Source organism: Alligator sinensis, unplaced genomic scaffold, assembly GCF_000455745.1.
Source record: "Alligator sinensis unplaced genomic scaffold, ASM45574v1 scaffold357_1, whole genome shotgun sequence".
In the NCBI taxonomy this organism is placed as follows: domain Eukaryota; kingdom Metazoa; phylum Chordata; order Crocodylia; family Alligatoridae; genus Alligator; species Alligator sinensis.
In genome coordinates, this window is record NW_005841942.1 from 3,123,468 (window position 1) to 3,146,028 (window position 22,561).

General features: G+C 40.5%; 1 protein-coding gene across 11 annotated transcripts in view; it reads left to right on the forward strand.

Moving 5' to 3' along the window:
* The window catches only part of BACH2 (BTB domain and CNC homolog 2), a 269,093-nt gene that overhangs the window by 46,762 nt on the left and 199,770 nt on the right, over nt 1-22,561 (forward strand). Inside the window, exons 1-2 of one of the 11 annotated variants that reach the window (XM_025199390.1) lie at nt 10,375-10,423; nt 10,529-10,595. The exons of 9 other annotated variants lie outside the window; for them this stretch is intronic. The gene's annotated coding sequence lies outside the window, so the exon portion shown is untranslated. Of the gene's footprint in view, nt 1-10,374; nt 10,424-10,528; nt 10,596-19,268; nt 19,374-22,561 lie in introns of those variants that run through there. One more of the 11 variants, XM_025199391.1, reaches the window with a different exon arrangement.

Genomic DNA, 22,561 nt, shown 5'->3' on the forward strand with positions numbered 1-22,561 from the left:
CAGCAGGATCCCTGCCTCATTCATTGCACAGAATGGACTGTGCTCACTTAGTGAGCAGCTATTCAGGGCTTTATCTCATCATTGTCCAGTGTTTGGCCCCATGCCTTATGTACTACACACTATTGAAATCCTTTCAAAGATGGAATTTTTAATCTCCTCCCAGGCTTTCCTTTGGTACTCATCACAATCGTATTCAAGTGCTTCACCAATAATATGTCCTCCCAACATCCCTAGCATGTGAGTGTGCGCTGTTGTTCTTACTTTACACCTGGGAGATTGAAGCAGGGAGATTAAGTCTGGAAGTACCCACTAATTTTGGATGCCAAATTTGTGGCACCTAGGATCTGATTTTTTTTCAGCATACTTGGGATTATATAGTGATATATAATCACTATATAATAGTGTTGTGCTTTTCGTGTGCGTGTTTGTATCACTATATATAAAAAGCACAGCTCCTGTTGACAGTAGTATAACCAGGCTTGAGTAAGAAGGCCTTTGCCCCAAGTGCACATTTAGAAGGGATGGCCCTCCACAGCCCCTTTGCCACAAGGTTGGTGAAGCTATGTTGTGGTAATTCTGCACAACAGCAGCCCCAATCCCCTGCTGGGTTGCTGATGTAGCCAGGGTGTGGTGACCCTGCACCTAGCAGCAGTAGCAGGGCATCTTTGAGTCTCTGGATGAGGTAAGACTTGCTTGGAACTCCCATCCCCACCCACACCACCCACAGTGTTGAAAGTTGTGTTTAGTATTTCTGCACACCAGCTGCCAGGGTTTCTACTCAAGTATTTAGAATGTGTGGAACTTTTCAGTTCAAGATCATCTAGGGAAAGTGTGGTTTAAATTACTTATATGGCATTGCATAGGTCATTATTGGCAATCCCTCGATTCAAGGATGATCTCTACCAAGGGTCAAGGACTGGTCTTGGGTTGACTTCAGAGTCCAATCCTTGAGCTGTAGGCCCACTGATAAAAGTTTTAGGTCTTTCTGCAGGGGAGAATAGGCAGGCTGCAAGCTGGGATTTCTCCATTTTCTTCTTCCGTGCTCTCTTCTCCACTCCAAAGGCAAGAGGCTTTACCATGAAACTGGCTCCTGCTTGGTTGAGCTTGTAGTGCCTTTGGAGTCCATTGGCAGCCAGCTCCTCCCAACTCTTGATTGTTTTCTTGAGGTATGTCTTCAACATGTCCTTGTAGTGTTTCCTCCAGCCACCATGAAATTTCATCCCATTACTACTGCATAAGGCAGTGAATCTCAACTAGGGTGATGTAGTACCCTGGGGTACCTATCCTTTCAAGGGAGCCATGGGGTACCATGCCATGTTAGCATTGTGAGGTGTTCAAACATGATTCACAAGATAAGTCCAGATATTTCAAATGGGAATCCACACGGTCAAAACCATCTTGCCCTGTTGTGGGCTTTCTAAGTTCTTTGCAACGGAAAAAATGGCTTTATTATTTTTCCATAGCTTAAAAAGAAGTGAAAGCTAAGAGCTGGCATTTTCTGAGGGGTGCCTTGAGTCTAACCTGACTGAGAACCACAGGCATAGAGGTTGTAAAGATGAGGTAGAGAAAAAATCCAGTTTTTCAGGGCAATATTTAACATCCCCACCCCTCCCCAGCAGTTCCCTGCCTCCTTCACTACTACAACAAACAAAGCAGGACTTGTATGGAAGACAACCTTTCTCCTTGATTCTTGCCTGCAACTGGTCTGTCCTGTGCCTCGAAAATAAAAATCATATATGGTCATGTAATTCAGACATCATGCACATGAAAAGTAAATTAAGGTTGCACAGGTAATGTTAATACTAGCACTAGTATTAAGTGGGCGTGTCTACATGTGCCCCCACAGTGCAGTTATTTTACTGTGCCATCATTTGGTACTTCCTTTAGGAATTAATAGCCTAAAGGATGTACTAAATGATGGCTCACAGTTATTTTTAGCTGCTACATCGCCATAGTGACATGCTATAGCTTGTTGCTATGGTGATGTAGCAATGGTGTCACGGTTTGTGCCCACCATCACTAAATCACCGTAATATGTCACTACAGCAATGTAGTGCCTCATGCAGACGTGCCCACTGTTTCCTAATTTTGAGTCCTTGCCTTTTTAATGTTATTCTTAATGTGGTATTTTGTACACAACGTCCCATCAGCCCGACCTCTATCCCGGGGAAGGTCTTGGAAAAAATTATCAAAGAAGCCATCCTTAACAGATTGGCTGACGGCAACATCCTGAGGGATAGCCAGCATGGGTTTTTTGCAGGTAGGTCTTGCTTGACCAATCTCATTTCCTTTTATGACCAGGTGACCCATCACCTGGACAAGGGAGAAGAGATTGATGTCCTGACTTTAAAAAAGCCTTTGATCTGGTATCCCATGCTCACCTCTTGGCAAAACTGGCCAACTGTGGCCTCGGCCTCACCACGATGCGCTGGCTGGGGAATTGGCTCTGCAGTAGAACCCAGAGGGTGGTGGTTGACGGAAGTCAATCGTCATGGTGCCCTGTGACCAGTGGGGTCCCTCAAGGCTCTGTCCTAGGGCCTATACTATTTAACATTTTCATTAATGATGTAGACATTGGTGTCAGGAGCAGACTGGCCAAGTTAGCTGATGACACCAAACTCTGGGGTAAAGCATCCACAGAGAAGGGTGATCCCTGAGGACAGAAGGGTGATCCAGGCAGACCTTGACAGGCTCAGGAATTGTGCAGATGAGAACCTGGTGGTGTTTAATACTGAAAAATGTAAGGTTATCCACCTTGGGAGGAAAAACCTACAGCATGCTTATAGACTCGGCAGTGCTACGCTGGCTAGCACTATGGACGAAAGGGACTTGGGGGTCATGATTGACCACAAGATGAACATGAGCCTCCAATGTGTTGCTGCCGCTAGTAAAGCAAGCAAAACGCTGGCCTGCATCCATAGATGCTTCTCAAGTAAATCCCAGGATGAAATTTTCTTGTTGTACTCAGCTTTGGTGAGGCCGCAGCTGGGGTACTGCATACAGTTCTGGGCTCTGCAATTCAAAAAGGATGTGGAGAAGCTTGAGAAAGTCCAGGGAAGAGCCACGCGCATGATCAGAGGTCAGGAAAACAGACCTTATGATGAGCTGGCTCAAGGGTGATCTGGTGGCCACCTATATGTTTATCAGGGGTGTTCACCAGGATATGGGGGAACATCTGTTCATCAGAGCGCCCCAAAGGATGACAGGGTCGAACGGTCACAAACTCCTCCATGACTGTTTCAGGCCGCACATAAGATTTCATAGACATTAGGGCTGAAAGGGATCCCAGAAGATCGAGTCCAGGACTCTGCCCCAGCGGCAGGAAGTCAGCTGGGGTCATAGGATCCCAGCAAGAAAAACATCCAAATTTCTCTTGAAGGCATTCAAAGTAGGTGCTTGAACCACCTCTGATGGCAGGCTATTCCAGACCTTGGGGACTTGGACAGTAAAGAAATTCTTCCTTATGTCCAGCCTGAAACAGTCTTGTAGGAGTTTAAAACCGTTTGACCTTGTCATCCCTTGGGACGCTCTGGTGAACAAACGTTTCCCCAGGTCCTGGTGAACACCCCTTATAAACTTATAGGTGGCCACCAGATCACCCCTGAGCCTGCGCTTTTCCAGGCTAAAGAGTCCCATAGCTCTTAGCCTGTCGTTGTAAGGTCTGTTTTCCTGACCTCTGATCATGTGCGTGGCTCTTCTCTGGACTCTCTCAAGCTTCTCCACATCCTTTTTGAATTGTGGAACCCAAAACTGGACGCCTTGAGGCAACTTTTAAATTCATATTTCAAAAAATAACCAGACTTAATGTTGACAGAATGATTGCTCAGGAACTGAACAGTAAACGAAGATGCTAAAGCAGGGATGTCAAACTCATCTGTCTCTGGGGATGTGGGGCCAGTCCATGGGCTGGATGAATGGTGTGGGGCCAGCCCCGTGGGTTGGATTGGGCCCCCTCTCTTCTCTTTCTCTCTCTTCCTCCACATGGTGGATTGAGCACTTGGGGTGCCTGCTTTGGCTTGTCGAGGATGTGAGCTACACATGGTACCTGCTCTGACGGGACTGTTTCATGCTCTGTGGACACAGGTGCTGCTTTCAGTCTGGGACCCAGAGTAAGCATCATGTGTGGCAAGTCCCAGACTAGCTGGGGAGGTCCAAGACACACCACCTGGGGGTCACCTACAGACCTAAGGCCAGTACAGGGGACCAGATGATGGGGCCCATAGGACATGTTTTTGACACCCCTGAGCTAAAGTATAAGTAGATCTAGTGACTAGGAGTTGAAAGTAGATTAGTAGAAACTAGAAAGTAGTTGTAAATTCTTAACAGTGGAGGTCATTAACAAGTGGAACAATTTAGGAGGGATTGTGGTGGATTCTTCATCAGTGGAGCTGTTTTAAATCAAGATTGTATTGTTCTCCCCCTCACCCTCGCCCCTTCCCGATATGTTGCAGTCCAGTCACTGCTATTTAACTCAAAGCAGGAATTCAATATAGAGAAGCCCTATAACATATGTTATGCAGGGGGTCAGATTAGATGATTAGTGATCCCTTCAGGCATTTAAAAATCTGTGAATCTCTTACTTCATTTCTTGACTCTTCATTTAGTTTCTAAGACTTTTGGTTCATTTCAGAGGCATGACCATCCTTTCCAGAAAGACCCTTCCTGGACCTTTATCGTTTCAGAATATCATAGGAGGGCTGTTTGTTTGGTTTTTTTAGGTTTCTACCATCAACAAAACGTTTGATAGTAGGACATTTAAAATGGGACTAAAATCATTTAAACATGTCAGAATTGTGTCCTCACTGATTTAGATTGTTTTGTCAAAAGCATATTTAGGCCAGCAGCTTACATGTTTTGCGCTTTTCCCCTAGCAGATTTAAAATAACTAAGGTCATGTTCATTCAGTAACGAAGTTTACAAACAAAATTATGAAGAAATTTATAGAGAGGCCCAAGATTCTTCAGGCTAATCATATAGTCATTAGAGCAGTTCATAAGCACAAGAGTTTTCACATGTACATTTTCTTGCAGTATTGGTTCCTATAATGGTCCTTTTAGACCCCTCTGGTCTAAAACACAAGGGCATTTGTGTCTTTCAGTGTAGACTTCTGGATTTTAATGCAAACTGAAGAGTTGTCATTGTACTCGCCATAAAACTAATATGCACAAAAGGCAGCTTAAGTCAAGCAGTTCTCAATGGGTAATTCCTATGAATTTCCTTTGTTTGGTTCTGTCCATGTTGCTGTTCGGTATGTTGGGGAAAATGCAATCATGGCTGTGCACACTTAGTATTAATGATAGAGAATGGCATTTGAACACCAGAATTGTTTTAGATTTGAGATTCCAAAAAGTAGCTACTTTTTTTTTTTTTTTTTTTTTTTTTTTTTAATATTGCCACAGCACTCAGTTTCTTACTAATTGCTGTCTCAACGCTGGTATGAAAACTCATTGAGGAAAAAGTCAATATTAGGAAAAGAAATCAGTACTGGTTAATAAGTGCATGCCTTGTGACAGTAAATGTATCACATTTACACTTGCAGCAGCCTCTTTTTTTTTCTACCACTGGTAACCTGAATGATATGACTCATTCCCAGGTGGAAATTTTTCTTTGAAAGGAGAGTGGAGGGGATTTACTTTTATATTCCAGTGACCAAATAAGTGAATCTTTACATATGGTGATTATTGTTATAATCTGGTGACCCCAAAGGGAAATAATACTGTTGATTGCCCATTGGTGACTTCAGAAATAGAGCAGGATAAAAATACTTTGCATGTGGTTAAATGCCTGCCTCATGAAACAGGCATGGTACAAGTTCTTCTAAAAATGTAAGGCAAGGTTCTTGGAGTAGATGTGGTATCTTTTATTCAGCCAACTGAGTAAAATAGTAAAAGATATCACATCTACTCCAAGAACCTTGCCTGCCTATATCCTTAGACCAACATGGCTAGAACCAAAAATCCTCTAAGAATGTAAGATTTTTTTAAAAAATAAAGGTGTTATTTATACTTTTAAAACATAGCATGTTTAAGAATCAGAAAACAAGGGCATTTTTCCATCCCTCTTTCTCCATATCTTTCTCCTTCCACTCCCCTTAATTTTTCAAAAGTTCCTTAACATTCTGAAAAATAGATGCATCTGTGAAACCAAGTTTGGAGGACAGGATATATATTATTTACCAGATTTCTGTTGTTAAGTTAATTATTGAAATCCTGCTGCAGTGTAGTGGTGAAGTTGATGTAATCCAAATTGAACGTGGAGAAGAGAAGTGTGTGTGTGTGTGTGTGTGTGTGTGTGTGTGTGTGTGTGTGTGTGTGTTTAAAAGCTCAGTTCCAAGAAAGTCGAGTGAGTTTGAAGGGCGCCACAGCAACTCCTGGATCTGTCAAGAGCGCACCTATTTTTAACATGATGTATCGAGTGTCAGCATTGCCAGCTTTAATCCTTATCTGTGTGCGCGCGCGAGAGGCCTCCTGTACAGTCTGCAAAATGGAATGCCGTTCCCTGCCTTGTTTACAGTGCAGCAGTACATTCTTGAGTAATTATAGTAAAGGCCTTGGTGGCACTATATGAGGTAAAGTTTGCTTTGAAAGTGGTGAATGAGAAAGAATGCTTGCTGGGAGGGAGCTGAGCGAGAGAAAGAAACATGCGGCTCCGGGGGGAAATACTCTATGCTTTACAGTTGCTTGTGTGGATAGAAACCAGATGGTAAGCTGGAACACCCGCTCCGATAGCTGAGGAGCCAAACATATGGTTAATGGTTAGGAGAAATAGCTTTCAGAGCTAGGGCTTTGCTGACTGCTTCACATTACAGATTGTTACAGTGTGTCATTACATTGCCAAGCTAAGTGCTTAATACCCACTGCGGGCGCTGGGCATACATTTACACAAATGACTTTTAGCTCTTTGCTGGCACAGACCAAGAGGTTGACATCATATGTAGCTTTAAAATGTCCTCTTCCCCCACCCCTTTCTGAATTGGAAATGTTGCAACTCTTCACATTTTTACAAGCTAAAAATGGACATCATCTTTCCTACTTGTTCTCTCTTTTTCTTGTGTGTGCACGCGCTCTTTTCTCTGCATGTATATAATCTTTCTCTAATTTATTTTCAGCAGCATTTCTTTAATGGGCAGCTTCACCTGGACTGCAGCATTGCACTTACATGCCCAGCATTTGAAGTTTCTGCTTTGGGAGCTTTGGGCAACACCAGGCCCATGTTATCTAAGGAACTGCTGAGCTCATTCATCTGCTTTTCACAGCCCGCTTCCTTTTATTTTTAGCCAAATCTGTCAAGCCTGACAGGCGGGTAATTTGAGCCAGAGAAAGGGCAAAGCTCCAGGTCCTTTCCACAAAGCAATTCTTCTCCTCCCTCCTGGGAAGGCTCCAAACTTGGCCTGCTCCAGGCAGATGGATTTGTTGAGTCATGTGAGATCATTTACACAAAAACACAGTGAGGCAGTGAAAAAAAAAAAGCGGGGGGAGAGAGGAATAAGGAGGAGGAGAAGAGGGTGGGGGAGTATGCTGCTGTTGATTCTGCTGGTGAGTTGTAGGAAATCTGCTGTGAGGCAGCTAGACAGAGGAATGCAGCAGATTCATTCTTGTATAAGGTAATGTCTAGTTTACAGTGCAGGGTGGAGCCAGTGAAGAGAATCACTCGAAAACAGATTACTCGTTCCACAACAAAAAATCTTCAAATAAAAAACATGCACATACAAGAAAGGATGCACTCTTGACAGTGCTCGCTTACAGTAGCCGTAAACTACAAACTGGAAGGTTGATAGAAAATGAGTTTGCTCCGTGATGCAATAGGAGTTTGCTTTGTCTTGATGCCAGCGTGACTGGGGCAGCGGGGGACGAGGGGCATGGAAATTTGGAATGCTATTCATGGTTAATTCTTTCCAGAGATGAGTGTTTGCGAGAGAGTGTGTGTATTTTGGGAGGGGGAGTGTGTATGGGGGGCCGGGGGCGGGGCTGGGGAGAGGGGTAGAATGCAGAATTTGAAGCAGATGCAATACACAATTGAATTATTATAACAGAGCAGAGGGTTTTTTTGTGCAGGTTTTTTCTGCTCTTGTTTCATTTGTGAATTGGTTACACTATGCTCTTCATTACTTCAGAAAATGGACTGCACTTATTCACTTAAATCAGATGTTACTTATACTGTCTTGAGCAGCTGAAACTCTATCCAGAGCTGCAACCCTTTGTTTTGATGAATACTTAAACATTAAGTTGAATAATTTACAGAATAGCCATAAGCATAGGCTTCGTATTTAAAAGATTTTCAATATTTATTGGGGGGGAGGGGGGCGGTTAAAGTGTAACTTTTCTGTTCCATATTTTAAAAAATTATTGCTGCAAAAAGGTTTTTAGAGGAAAGATTGAAAATTAGATTAGGATCCAAGTCTGGGATTTAGAATCATTTGATTGCATATGCAATAAGCAAGTTCCATGCAGAGCACGTAATCAAAAAGAATTAAGTTACTTAACAAAAATGAAGAGTGCTCCTAGGGTTTGTGGAGGGGGGAGGTTGTATGTGTTTTCTTTTTCTTTTTTTTTACTTTAAATCTTGACTTAGTAGCTATTTCTGTCCCATTCCCATGCAGGCTTCTCTTGTCTACATGCTGTCTAGTTGTAATGAATGAGTTGCTTTGCTTCTAGAACAAATATTTGTTCTGGACTTTTTTCTTATCTGTGTTCCTCTTCTTTCTGGGTGTAGCTGAGCTCAGCCTCCTTTTTTACCCCCCACTCCCCTTTAGTCCTTCCTTTATTCTATTTTTGAAGTAATGCAGAATTTCATGGGGCCCAGATTATAATCTGTGTAGAGCAGGGATATCAAACTCCTCCAGCCCTATGGGCTGGATTAGAGGTGTTGGGCTGGCTTGTGTGCTGGATTGGAGCCATGGACCAGCCCTGCATGCCAGAGCCAGTGTACTCCTTAGACTGGGTACATATCCTACATACTCCAGGCCCATGCACTACATGCAGACCCTGGCGCTGTGCACCCAATCTAGACAGGCCCCTGATCCAACACGCAGGGCCCCAATCCAACATGCAGGTGCCATATGCCCCCTGGAGTGGCACAGCATGCTATGTGCAGTGCATGCACTTGGTCCAGTGCCACATGCAGTGCATACCAGAAGCCAGTGCGGGTGTATGCTTCATGTGGCATTCAGGGCTGGTCTGAGACCAACAGGCAGCACCGTAGGCCAGATGATAAGGCTCTGCAGGCCAGATCCAGCTCACAGGCAGTATCTTTAACCCCCCTGGTATAGAGTATTTGGTGAGAATAGTCCATCTGAATTTTCTCCTGGGTTCTCTTCTCTCTGGCACTGCAAAGTTTTTTTTTGTTTGTTTGTTTTTTCACTTGAGAAGACCTCTTATCCTTTCTCTCCTGTAAAACAGAAGAAATACTTCACTCCTGAGAGAGATGTCAGGCTTGTGCAATTTTTATTCTTCATTATGTTATGTTAATTGTTGTGGTTGTACCTGAGAAGCTGTTAGGATTCTAATGCATTAAGCAGTGCACAGCTCCAAGAAAAAGAGTTCCTGCCCCTAAAGCTTCCAGTTGGCCAGTTACTATTTAAGGTGAAAGACAGCAGGTGAAAAGAAAACAAAGATAGAAGAACAATGTAAATGGTGAGAGAGAGTCTGTGTGAAACCTGAAGTGTAATAAATGGTAGCCACCGCACAATAGCTTTCAATAATTAATAACTACAAATGGCTTTGTAAGTTCCTGCATAAGGGTAGTATTGTTATTTGTTTGCATAATTGCTGAAGTTGCTTTTCTTTTCTTTCTTTTTTTTTTAAACAAAATGTATAATTATACTAAATTTCTCATTGTTGTGAACAAAGTTAAATGAGGTTGCAGAGGATTGCAATTATGGTTAAGTTCCCACTTTATAAATCTAGTCTCCCATCTGTTTTTTGGGGATTTTCAGCTCAGTTTTCAAAGGCACAGAATGTAGGTAGGTGCCAAAATTCAAGAAGATTTTGGCACTTTGTTCCCCTTTTAAGCTCTCTTGAATATCTGATTGTAACTCCTCTTAGTATTGTTAGTTATCTGTTTAAATCCACTGTCTGTTAACAAGAGACTAATCTCAGTCTGTTTTCGGTCCCCTACTTTTTAGAATTTCTTTTTGAGCAAAAAAAACCCCACTCTGTTCTTTCTGTTGTGGAAATGTAGAGCATGAATAGTATCATTTGCCTCTACTTTGGATAGCCAGCCAGACTAGACATGTTTCAGTAACTGTTCCTTTATCTACTGTTGGGAGCAGGATACTGGTAATTTCTGTCACTGGCTTCTTCCATACTTGTATTCACAGTGGCTCTGCCTTTTTTGGGAAACGAGGATTCTGGAAGAAAAAATCGAGTGCTTCCACGTTTTGTGAAGTCTCACGCTTTACTTCAGTCTATGCCACATACACAAGGTAAAGGGCATCTTTTTAAATATTTTTTTTCATTGCTTCCATAAGCAACTTTTCTCTTCTGGGTGTTGGACTGGTAAGACTTTAAAATGCATTTTCTTTTGACAGCTTCATTCTTACCTGAAGAATTCCATGAAGGAGTGGCTGCTTTGTATTTCACTGTGCTACCAATGCAGTAAGCAGCATTTACTTCTTACCGGTGACATCAACAGGCAGGTGGCTGCCAATCACAGCACAACACTTTTCTTTTTTTGTGTGTGCTTGTCACTTCTACACAGGAATTATAAATTGTTTTCTTCCTTCTGTTGCTGGTGATACTCAAGTTAACTTGATTTTTCTCTCAGAAGCAGCTGAGTAGAGAGGGCCTTCAAGCCAAGCACTGACGGTTAGAGCTCTATAGGCATACATAAAGCATATCATCACACCAGATCAGGGGTCTGTAATGCATATAACTGGCAAGCAAGTGCTCCACCAGGATAGGAGATGGACCAAAGGGGTGAAAACACTTTACGCTTAGGTGCGACTCACAGGATCAACAGGACTCTCAGAATTTAGATTTGATCCGTGACCTGTCCATATCTCTTCACAAAGCAGTGTAGTACTTGGAGAATTTTCTCAAGCTCATACTTCCTATGTGGAGTGAAGCCATTGTACTCCTTTTTACTGAGGCTTTAAAAGAGGAGAGTTTTTGCTTCTCTCTGTCAGGTTGATTAACCCTCAGTTTTTCTCTAAAATCTGGCAGACTTTATGGGCCATAGTTGCAAATATCTGAAGATAACCCAAGAATATTAGTTCTCTTTATAAGTGAAGCAACAGTTTACTTTGAACTCAAAGTGCCAAAATCTCTCCAGCTGAAAACTTGAATGAACTTTATAAATTCCCCATGGAGCAGACAGATCTAAGGCTTGGCCAGTGATTTTCCAGGTGACCTTGGCAGGTGACCCCGCTCATATTACAAGAGTTCATTTATATGATTCATAAGCATGTGTGCTTTTATTTATTTATTTTCAAATGTCCCTGGACCAAAAAATTACCCTTACACCCGGCTCTGTGTGTCAGCCTATGGCAGTTTCCTGAAGTTTTATGTATAGATCTGCAGGATAGCCTATATTGAAGATGCATTCTAATGAGAGACTTTAATTGAAATTCCCTAGAAGTTTTCTCAATGCACTAAACAGAGGCAAATTCCTCATGCCCAAAGGTCTGCATTTTGTCACTGTATCAGGCTAGAAGAACTCTTCTAAAACTACAGTAAAATGCATTCTGATACTTTGCTTCTCTGGTTGCAGCCAAATCTCCTTAACTATGATTTCCCCCCTCCCTTTCCTCCTCTTACGTTGAGCCTTCTGGACAGCCTTACCTTCTAACAGCCTGAAGCTGTTTGGAATCCATTCTGAAAAAATCTCTGAACAGAATAGTTCTCTTATCTCGGAGCAAGCTAAACTCTTATGAAGAGCTTGTCATCTAGGGATCAGCAAGCTTGAATTTCTGTCAGAAAGTTCCTTCTATAGACCAAACAAGCTTAAATTTCTTTCCATCCATCCCATAACACAGCAAAGGCAAAAGCTTTTTCAGAGATTAAACTTTGTTTATTGGCAGTCGTGCACCAGCCCAAATGGGCAATGTGACACATATAGAAGGTTTGCTGAATTCCTATGTAGCATGTGGCAAGGGTACCTTTCAAGGTTTGCTTGTGAATCTTCTTAAATTATGATGAAGACAGATTTCCATATAAGCTGTAATAGATATACAGATACTCTGTTCCAATGGTTCTCAACCTTTGTAGACTCAAGACACCTCTTGGAAAATGCCAGCTCTCTTAGGTTTTACTATTTTTTCAGTAATCATACAGCAATTCTTCTGTTGCCAAGAGCTCAGACCACGGCAGGTCAGGCTGTTTTCCTGTTTGAATTGATTTCTATTTGAAATCTCTGGATTCATCAGATGAATCACATGTACATGTTTGCATACCTAACAGTGCTAATATTGCATGGCATCCCATGCCGCCCCAGGTTGCCTCATCACCTTGGTTGAGAATAACTGCTATCACCGTTCAGTTTTAAATAAATAGGTTTGTCTGTGTGTTCATAAATGTCCCCAAATGTTCATAAATCTCCTCTTCCAACCCTCATTTTAAGATTGGGAGACCCCTATATTTTGCAGAAGATTCACAGAGTTTAACGGTTTTTTAAATCGCTCAGTAGGTCTGTAAATCAGAACTAAAAAGAAAAGCTAGATCTCCTCATGGGTACAACTGTTTCCTTCTTGCTGAATCATCTTGATTAGCTAAATAACCTTCCTTTTTTAATATTGTGGTTTTGTTTTTTTTGTAGAATAGTCTCTACCTTAAGAATATTATCAAAAGAGTCTCTTCTTTCCTTGTACCCAGTGAACAAAATCTTGTCTTACATTACTTTGGATGGTTTCGTGATAGTGGGCATGTCTACATGCGACGCTTAATGCACTGTAGACTACTTCTACTGTGCGTTAGTGTGTCATGGCAAAAACTGTGCTAATGCACAGTAGTATTGATCTACTGTGCATTAAGCATCACAAAAAGACCGTGCACCTTTGCTACTACGCATTGGTGCTGGCTACTCTACATTTATGTAGCATCTCATCTTAAAGGTACTAAACTTAATGCACAGTAGCAAAGGCACATTAATGCATGTGTAGATGTGTTACTCAAATGGTGGTACAAAAGACGTTTTTGGATTAGTTTCTAATGTCTGGTGTTCTGTAGCTGCATTTTCAGCATCATGGACTTCTGCTAGTTTTGAACAACTTCCAGTTGCCTTTTCCACAGCAAATCTTTAATCTGCTTGTTTTAGGGCTAATAACGATTCCCCCCGCTACCCTTTTTTTTTAGCTGGTGCATGTGAGAACGGGCATGGGGGCGACAGAGAGCAAGAGTAGAAGATCTTTCTCATTAATATAATGAGAAATTGGGTTCAAACTGCACTTACACTAGTGCTCAGTTCTTTATTTAAGGGCTCTTGGTTACTGTGGTCCCATCATAAATAATGAATTTGATATCTCATTTGCTCATGCAAATGTTGCCTTTTTTTTCTTCTAAATATTCCTTTTCATCATGAATGGCTGCTCTCATGAGACTCCAGGTTGTTGCTGGTTGATAGGTGAAAGGGAATGCCATGTATGGGAAGATAAGCTGCTTTTCTATGCTGCTTTTATTTATTTTTTTAATTAAATGCTGAAATAGTTCAGCAATTTCACTTTGTAGTTTTCTGTTTGAATGTGAGGTTCAGATTGGTCACAAGCTAGAGATGGCCAAGCCATTACTTTTTGGGAAGAAGGACATAATTACCATGAACAACAAAAATGATTAGGGACCTGGGAGACAAGGCTTATGAAGAAAGTCTAATACTGCTAGGGTTATTTTATTCTGGGGAAGAAAAGACTGAAGGGGGGATTTGATAACAGTCTTCAAATACCTGAAGGACAATTACAGAGAGGATGGAGATGGGCTTTTCTCTGTGACCATATGAGTAGGATTAGGAACTTCGAGATTCAGTGAGGGAAATTTAGTTTGCAGATCAGGAGGAACACTTTATGCCAATGAGGATGATGAAGCATTGGAACAGACTAATGAAATGTGAAATCTCTATCCTTGAAAGTTTCCAAGGGCAGGGGGCTGATGTAGATGATCTTGTGAAGTCCCTTCCAACTCAACCTTCTTATGATCTTAAGCTCCTATACACCATCTCTTTGTCTATGGGCTGGTTTGAGCTATGCCTTTTTTTGTACTGCCATTAATTCATACTTGCATTGTGCTGGACCAGTTCATGTTGTTGCTGTCCTTTACCATCTTTGTCTGAACATCTGAATAGACATTAGAATGCCTTCAAGCAGTTAAGTTCTTCCAGTTGTCACCACTGACTGCATGAGGTACTTCTGGAGCAGGTTTAGTCTTATTTGCATTACATGACTTCAGATCTACAAATGCTCTGATTGTATCCTTGTGAAGGTCTTGCTGATTTAGGACTGCACACAGGAGGTAAGTGAGGCATATTCAGTTCTTGCTACAGTGTATTTTGAGAGTGCAAGCTTAAAAGACAGATCTATGTACTGCCTAACATGATCTACTACAGCTACCACATCTTTGGTTGCCTGATGCCAGTTGCACTTTTTTTTGACTGTAGAAGGGGGGCTATTTCTAGAACTGATTAGTGATCAACAGCTTCTAATTCATTGGTGTAGTTAGTAAGTTAATGGTGGAAAGGGCAGAAACATTGTATTTTGCTCAGAACTGTAAAATAGGTGTGGCCCTGGCTACATAGTTCAAAAAGGAAGCAGAAGGCAGGGCAGGTGTTCACCTTATAGGTTAACTAAATAAATACCTAGTTCAAGTGCAGCTCTAGTTTCTTCCCCCAGCTCCCAAACTGACTTGCCTTAGACCTAGCTTGGAATGGTCTTCCTACTGCTAGTCACTGTCATCATATTTGAGTAGGTCTTGAAATTAACTACCAATCAGCAGGATAGGTACTTGGGTGTGATGATGATCAGTGTATCATGCATAATTAAAACAAATCTGGTGCAGTGGAGGTGACGGCAGGCCAGTGAGTAAAAATTTCCTTTTTTTTTTTTTTTTATATATATTTACCCATAATATTGGCCCATAACTTGTAGTTGGTTAATTTAGTCTTGATTGGAAAACAGCAATGTTAAGGACTACAGTAGAGCGAGGTTCCTAGGTTCCAGCACTGCTACTTTTAGCGGAGTTGGAGTATAATGTCTTTCAGTAAATGTGGGGACAGGGTGAATTTGTTTTAGCACTTCAGAACATAAGTTGTCAGACAAAGTGGCAGCATGGCAGAGGTAGAGATACGTTGTCTGTATTGTAATGAAAAGCTAGGAGGTTGAATAATAACAAGGTTCTTTTTTAACATATTGTGTACTTCTCTTATTCTGTATGTGATGTTCCTTGGGATTATATATAAATGCTTGATTAAATTTCTGATGTATAGTAGAATAATAAGCTTAATAAATAATAAAAAATTAAATATGTCATTTTAAAATGAATACTGTCCTTCCTAACCAAGAGACTTGTTACATGATTTTTCCTTGGCAACTGGCTGTGATAGAAACAAACAACTGGATTTCTAGATTTCATTTCTTTGAGCTATGCTATTCATACTCACTTGAAATATCTCCTTTTTTAATGAGTCACCTTCCATTGCAAATAAAGACACATTTTGCTCTGATTACACATGTAACTACAGCAAAATCATTGGGATTGTGTTTGTGTAACTGAGAGTGTTGTTTGGCCCATGGTTTGTAATTTGAGAAAAGAAGTTTGTTGGTTTTTTGGTTTGTTTTTTTTTTTTGTACACTGATTTACAGGGTGTTTGTGTTAGGTCAAAAATGGAAACCCTTTTGCTGTGGTTTTTACTAGGGTTCTCTCCCCAGAACATCTGGTGAAATCATGGTTGATCTTCCTCTTATGAATTTTTGGGGTCCTGGAATGCAAGAAAGATGATGGAAAATAGCATATTGTCATGTCCAGTGAGAAGCTAGAACTAGATGGTACCAATGATGATGACAATGAATTTTCTAAGTCTAATAGTCATCAGCAAACAAAAAAATTGAGCTCTATCATATTCCTGCTTACTTCTTTTGTTGTATAAGCATTTAGTCTTTTCTATTTCTGTGTCTATTTAGCTCCGTATCTATCATACTGTATTCTGTTTGCTAAATGTCATAGTGATGACGTCTTACAAATTGGTGTTAATTGAATTTTAAATAGATGTTGAGGTTATAAAACTGCTGGTGGCTTGATTTCAAATCAAGCTGTCTGTTCATCTGTTTAGGTACTTGCATGGAGATCTTCACTGTCATATCTCAGAGCCTCAGGAGTGTCAATGAATGTAACCTCTGTGTAAGATTAGAAAATATCCTTGTACTGAAGAGGAACTGAGGCCTAGAAATTATTAATTGATAATGGTCATGTAAGAAGTCTGACAGATCCAAACTCAGATATCCTGAGTCCCAGCCCTTAACCAGTAGTAACTTAATCAGTAGTTTCTGTTTTTTTAGTAAATTTATTTCCAGTCAAAATAGAGCTCCTGTTGCCACTGCAGAAAGCAGTTACATATTTTCACAAAATTAAAAGGTTAATATTAAACTTAAATTTGTTGTGTTGGAGCATAACATGGGTCAATAAAAAAAGCAGAAAGATTAATAGTAACTCCAGCTTGCTGCAGTTTGGAGGAAATTAGGAGAAGGGTGAATAACAAAAGCAAAAAGCTGCTCCTTTTAGTATTCCACAAGTAACAGAGTTTCCTTTTCCAAGAGGTGTCACTGAGCAAGACAAACTCAATCACATATGTAGGTTCCATAATTGACTCTGTAGTCAAACATTCATTAAAGTTGTTGGGGTATTTGTGCAGGTATCGGGTTTTTTCTGCATAATGTCATTGCAGTAATAGGGCCTTACTGGTAAAACTGAGTTTAGTTTATACAGGTCAGTGCCTCCCAGACACAAATATACTGAAACAAATGATACAGCTGCAAATGGTTAATTATAGTTGAAACTAGCCAATGCAGTAAAACACTACATTACATTAAGGAAAATTAGGAAGAGGCGCTTAGTGTTTTAGGGCAGTGGCAACCTCTAATACTAGTGATTTAAAATTTAAGATGGTTTAAAATAGTAATTTTGCTTTGTTTTTTAAGTATACCACTGTGGGTGGTTCATGACCCAATAGTTGGGAAATGTTCTGCCACTCTGGAAATAGACCAGCATCACTTTAAAGTAGATACCTGGATTGGTGATTAGGAAAAGAATATTAAACAATTGTAATTTAAATACTGGTGCTGCTTCATTGTAGTTATTTCCCAAAAGACGCACTGGTAATTCTGCTAAATAGAGAGTTTAATAGACTTTAATAATGTGTACTTGAGAGACCATATACACAAAGGAATTATGTATAAAACATTCATTATGGTAAATTGCTACCTTTTTATTTAACTAGAAATCTGTTGAGACAAAACCATTGCACTGCACATGGCAATGTGTTGCTTGGTGTTAATAAACCAAATTAATTATTGCCACTTTTTATTTAATTTCACCTCTTTTGATGGAAGTTACAACCATGTCACATTTTAGCATGAAGCTTAACTACTAGTAATGTTGAGAAACTGTAAATTAGCTCTTTTTATTTGCTTGAAAACTTCAACTAGAGAAGACCTGCTGCTCCATGGAGTTTTCCAAATTAAAAGCAACACATTTCTTCCCCCACCCACCTTGGTATACCCAGCAGATAGCTCAAACAGAAGTACCATGTAAGAAAACTGAACTAACCTAGTTCAAAAGAAATCATAGTAAACACCTCTTTATGCAGGTTTTGCATTGGATTTCAATTTAATTTCATTGTGCTGCTGCTGATGGCTTTGCTGCAGCAAAAGAACAAAATAAGAAGCAGATGCTTTTGGTAGAATAGTAGGGCATTTATCTCTTTTAATGAGATAACATCATTAGTGCTGACAAAGTGCTGCAAATCAATACGTGTAATGGACTGCTGCTATCTTTCAATAGTACACAGATTGTGGTACTTCTGAACATTAGAATCTGCTGAATCACAGGTTCAGGCTTTATCTGTTTTTTCCAGTCCTTGGCTTTAATCTCGGAGAATAGGAACACACCTCAAAGATATATGTGGGTGAGGCAGAAATACGTTGATTCTATAGACATGGAAATACAGAGATTGCTTAGAAGCAGCACAGCTCTGCTGTGGTACAAAAACCTTATTTTAATTAGAAGTGGGAGGTTGCTGATGTCTATTTTAGCCTGACTCCCTCCTAAAATGGCTGCATTTTTTTTTTTTTTCTGCCCTCTGCCTGCTTCCTTTAGAGCACTGGTGTAATGTCAGCAACACAAATCATGTTAGACTGTGACACTGATGACCCTGACATTCAGCAACAAAGAACTGTGGAAGAAAGGAGCGAAAGGCTGGTATGCAGGATGAAGAAAAGCAGCAGGAGAAGGAAAAATCTGTGGGTCAAAGCATTTTTAAACAAAATCTCTAGGTTCACATCTGCAGACATTTCAGATGCATGCAGAATGACTGAGAAGAAAATGAGGTGAATTTGGGTAGAGATGTTAAATAGGATAGATTTATGTTTCCTTTATTCCTCCATTTTTCAAATGGTAAATGGTACAATTTGGGCAGTGATGGAATAAGGGATATACTTAAGGTGTTTTTTTTCCCCCTAAAAGCGTAACAAAAATGTCAGTTAAAACCTATTAAGAAACCTGCCATCTCCTCCCCCCACACCGAATCATGAAATTGCTTACCAGCAAAGTGTAACCTAATCTAAACTGCTAGTGGTATGATGTATATCCTTTATTTGTCAGACAGCCTGAAGTAGCATTTCAGCATCAGTATTGATTCCAAGAAAAAAGAAGAAAAATAAAACTGTCTGTATGTTAGAAAGAAAAGGAAAAAACCAAAACAACTTTGTCTGAATAGGTCAAGTAAAACCAATTGTGGTTCCTCTTTCTTTTTTTATCCACAGGCCCCTCTTACCCTGGGCTTCCCAACACCTGTTTGTGGTGAAAGGATATAAACAGTGTTGCAAGATTCCTCAGTGTTAACTCTTGCCTCACAGTTTAAGCTAATTGGTACAAGGTCATCCAGTTTTTCCTCTGGCCAACATACCCTGCAATCTCCACATTTGGTATCTTCTTTGGTGAGTGACCTCCCAGTTTTGCCATGTCATGACCTGGAAGCTCAGTGTGTATCGTATTTCACACGTGTTTTGAATTCAAGATGCTCTGCTCTAATTTGAGCTGTGACCTCAGTGTGAATCATCCAAACACTTCAACAAACGTGTGGATACAACTGCAGGCTCAGCTGTTTTATTTAGCTGCTTTTACCAAGCCCAGTGCTGAGGAATTTCAGCCATTCCTGAAACGCTCTTCTGTTACTCTAAGGTTAGGATTACCCTTTTCTCCTCACTCTGAATCCATCGAGTGTGGGGGCAGAGAATGGAACTGTTTAAAAAAGATCATTATTATATATTCTGAGTACAGGTGATCTGTTATTTAAAATTGTCTTAGCTTTTGATGTTTTGATACTTTCATGGAAGTGTGGGAACAAAATGAAGTACCTAAAGTTAGCCGTTAGCATTGCTCACAGTGTATGCAACTTACTAACATAGGGGTCAGCAATGTTTTTTGACCAGAGTGCCAAAAACTCCCACAATCTCGATTTGTAAGATGTTGGCGTGCCAGAGGTGGACAGCAGGGGAGCCATGAGGGGCCTGATCCTTGTTGTGGCAGCACAGCCCCAGCCCCTTCCCTGCCATCTGCCCCAAGGCACGCGAGCCAAGCAAAATGCCTTCGTGTGTTATGCTGTGATACGTATTCTGCAGGTTGCCTACCCTTGTACTAGCAGGTTCCAGTGTTGATATTGCCAGCACGTGGTACTGTTCTTGGGACTGTTAGTGATGTCTGACTGCCTGGAAAGTGTTCACAGTAGTGAACTAATGTTAACTTATTTTGATGGGACTTTTAGTATGTGATCATCACAGTAGTGGTCCTCTCCTTGCTCGCCTTCTTTTCATGGGTGGCCTCCCTAGCCCTATGCAGCAAAGGGAAATTGATCTTTTGGAATGCAAAACCATGTCTGCCCCATTTATCCCACAAATATTTTACCAATTTGGAAGGCATGCATTAAGGAGATGAGAAATAATAGGACAAAAGATCATAACCCTTCTGCTGTGCATACGTCCCATCACTTTCCCCTTGCATGTTAATTTTCAAGTCTTTTTCGTTTTTCTTTTTAATCTTATTAGTAATTTTTTTCTAAAATTGAACCTTGGGTTTCTAATAAGCAGGTGAACATATAATTTCTCCATACATTTTTCTTCAGCTGAAACATCAAAGTTAAGTCATAATGTTTCTGTAATCACTGAAGCTACATTTATGCAGTTAATCTGATAATCTGATTCCCCTATGTAACACTGCTTCTCTAGAGTGGGTTTATTGGTTGCTTTATCTAAGGCAGTAAGTCATGAGGCCTTTTTGTAGTTGTTGTTTAGGAGCGTGGTTTTTGCTAAAAGTATAATAACCTTTAAATTTTCTGGACTTCAGTGACTGTCACGCATACAGGCAAACAGTGTATTTGTGCTGTCTAAGAAAAGATAGTGGCCATGTACCACTATATTCACAGCTTCTGCCCCCCTGCAACTGCTGTCTTTGCCAACCTCTTGGTTCTGCCCTACTCTGTCTTAAATTGTCCTTTGGCTTGTTGGCTTGTGCAAGGGAGCAGTATCATACATCTCTAATGCATCTTAAACATACGGAGAAGGCAGCTTCTGCTGTAATGACCCCAGAAGGCTGGGGGAGGCAGTGCAGGTGCCACCAGTCAGTATGATTCCATCTTTTATCAGGTTCAGACACAAAATTTTAAAAAGAGGACACGAGAATGAAAAGGGTGAATGTCAGGGTGAATTGGGAAATATTTAATTCAAGAACTTATTGGGTTCTGTAGTGTACTGAGACATTCTCAACAAATGTATTGAAAGGTGCACTAATGCTCTTAAGCACCACCAGAGAAGCTCCCATCTCATGTTTTAGTACTTTTAAGTGAGAAGAGGCAAGGATTTAGGATGTGTAACTACAGCAGTAACTGCATGGGGGGAGTATGTGTATGAGCAACCAGTTTGTTTTTCTTACAGTAGCCTTTCACTTCGGGGACACTGCATCCTATTCTTCAGTTAAGCTATGATCTTGCTTCTGTGTCTGTCGGTTTGAGGATAATATCTACCTTGAGATTAGAAACCTCGAATATATTTATTGTGATTTGAATTCCTCCCATCAAAAATTATTTGTCTTTGAAATTTCTTTCACATTAAATACCTTTGTTTCCCTAGCTGATGTATTTATAATGGCTCCCAGGTCTACCTTTCTCAGGAACTTGGGGGGGTGCTTCCCAGTGATTTAAAGTACTTGGTTTCACCTTGTGAAAACAGTCCATAATTCCAGACAGGCATAGGAAGCTTACAGACAGGCATACATTTACAGAAGAGTAATTACATGTTCTTTTTGATATCTAAGGACAGTGAATATTATGGCAGTTTTCTACTATGTTGCACATGAGTTTTGAACATTGTGGATTGTATTTATCCTTTTTAGTGCAAGGCACTACTCTCTACTTCCTCCAGGAAACTGAGGTGTACACTTAATTGCTTTGTGAATGATGTGAAGTCTTGGAAGGCAATCTAGCCATTGCTCATTAACTAGCTGAACCTATTAAACCTGGACAGCAAGCAGAACTGAGTCAGCCGCTCTTGATTGCAGGCAGCTAATGGAGCTCTGGGAGTATGCTGTGATTGTAGAGTGGAATTGGCAGTGGACTCCCATCAGCCTCCTCTGTTTGAACTTGCTGTACACTCCATTTAGACTTCTGGCACTAGGACAGATGATTTCATGGCACAGAGGAAGGATGTGTGAGTAAAGAAGAAAGCGTTGTCTTCCTAGCTGTCTTAGCTGTGATGTAAAGTTAGAAATAAAACAAAATTTTAATGATAGAGGTAACTTTGACATTTAAACATAAAAAGAGCAAAGAGACTATCTGAATAGCCACAGCTCACTGTGGTTACTGAGTAGGTTTTGTATAGGTGATTCCAGTACATATTGTTAAAACTAAGGAAAATGTCAATATAATGCTACTCTACATCTTCATAATGTTTTTCATTTTAAGGAAACCAGCAGCACTGTATAGATTGTATATAAGGGGATCACTTCACCTGCAACTGAAACATTACCAGCTGTGGGGAGGAAGCGAGCAACATTCTTAAAGGACTTTAAAACAAAAACAAAAAATCATTTAATACGAGCTGCAGGGAAATTCTGATGGTTTGAGTGAAATTGTCAAGGGTTGTCCAGGAAAATTTATGTTAACTGTTATCTTATAAGAAGTGTCATAAGACCTTATTGATAACAACTTAGAGCCTTGATTGTGTCTCATCCAAAAGACAGTACAGTACCTTCACCAGTCTAGGATAGCTATGGATTCATGCTGGTGCATTGGTTAAGAGGAATAAATAATGCCTTTTAAATCATCAGTGATACATATTGGAACTCATATGTCCGTTCAGTTACATTTAGGCCCTTTC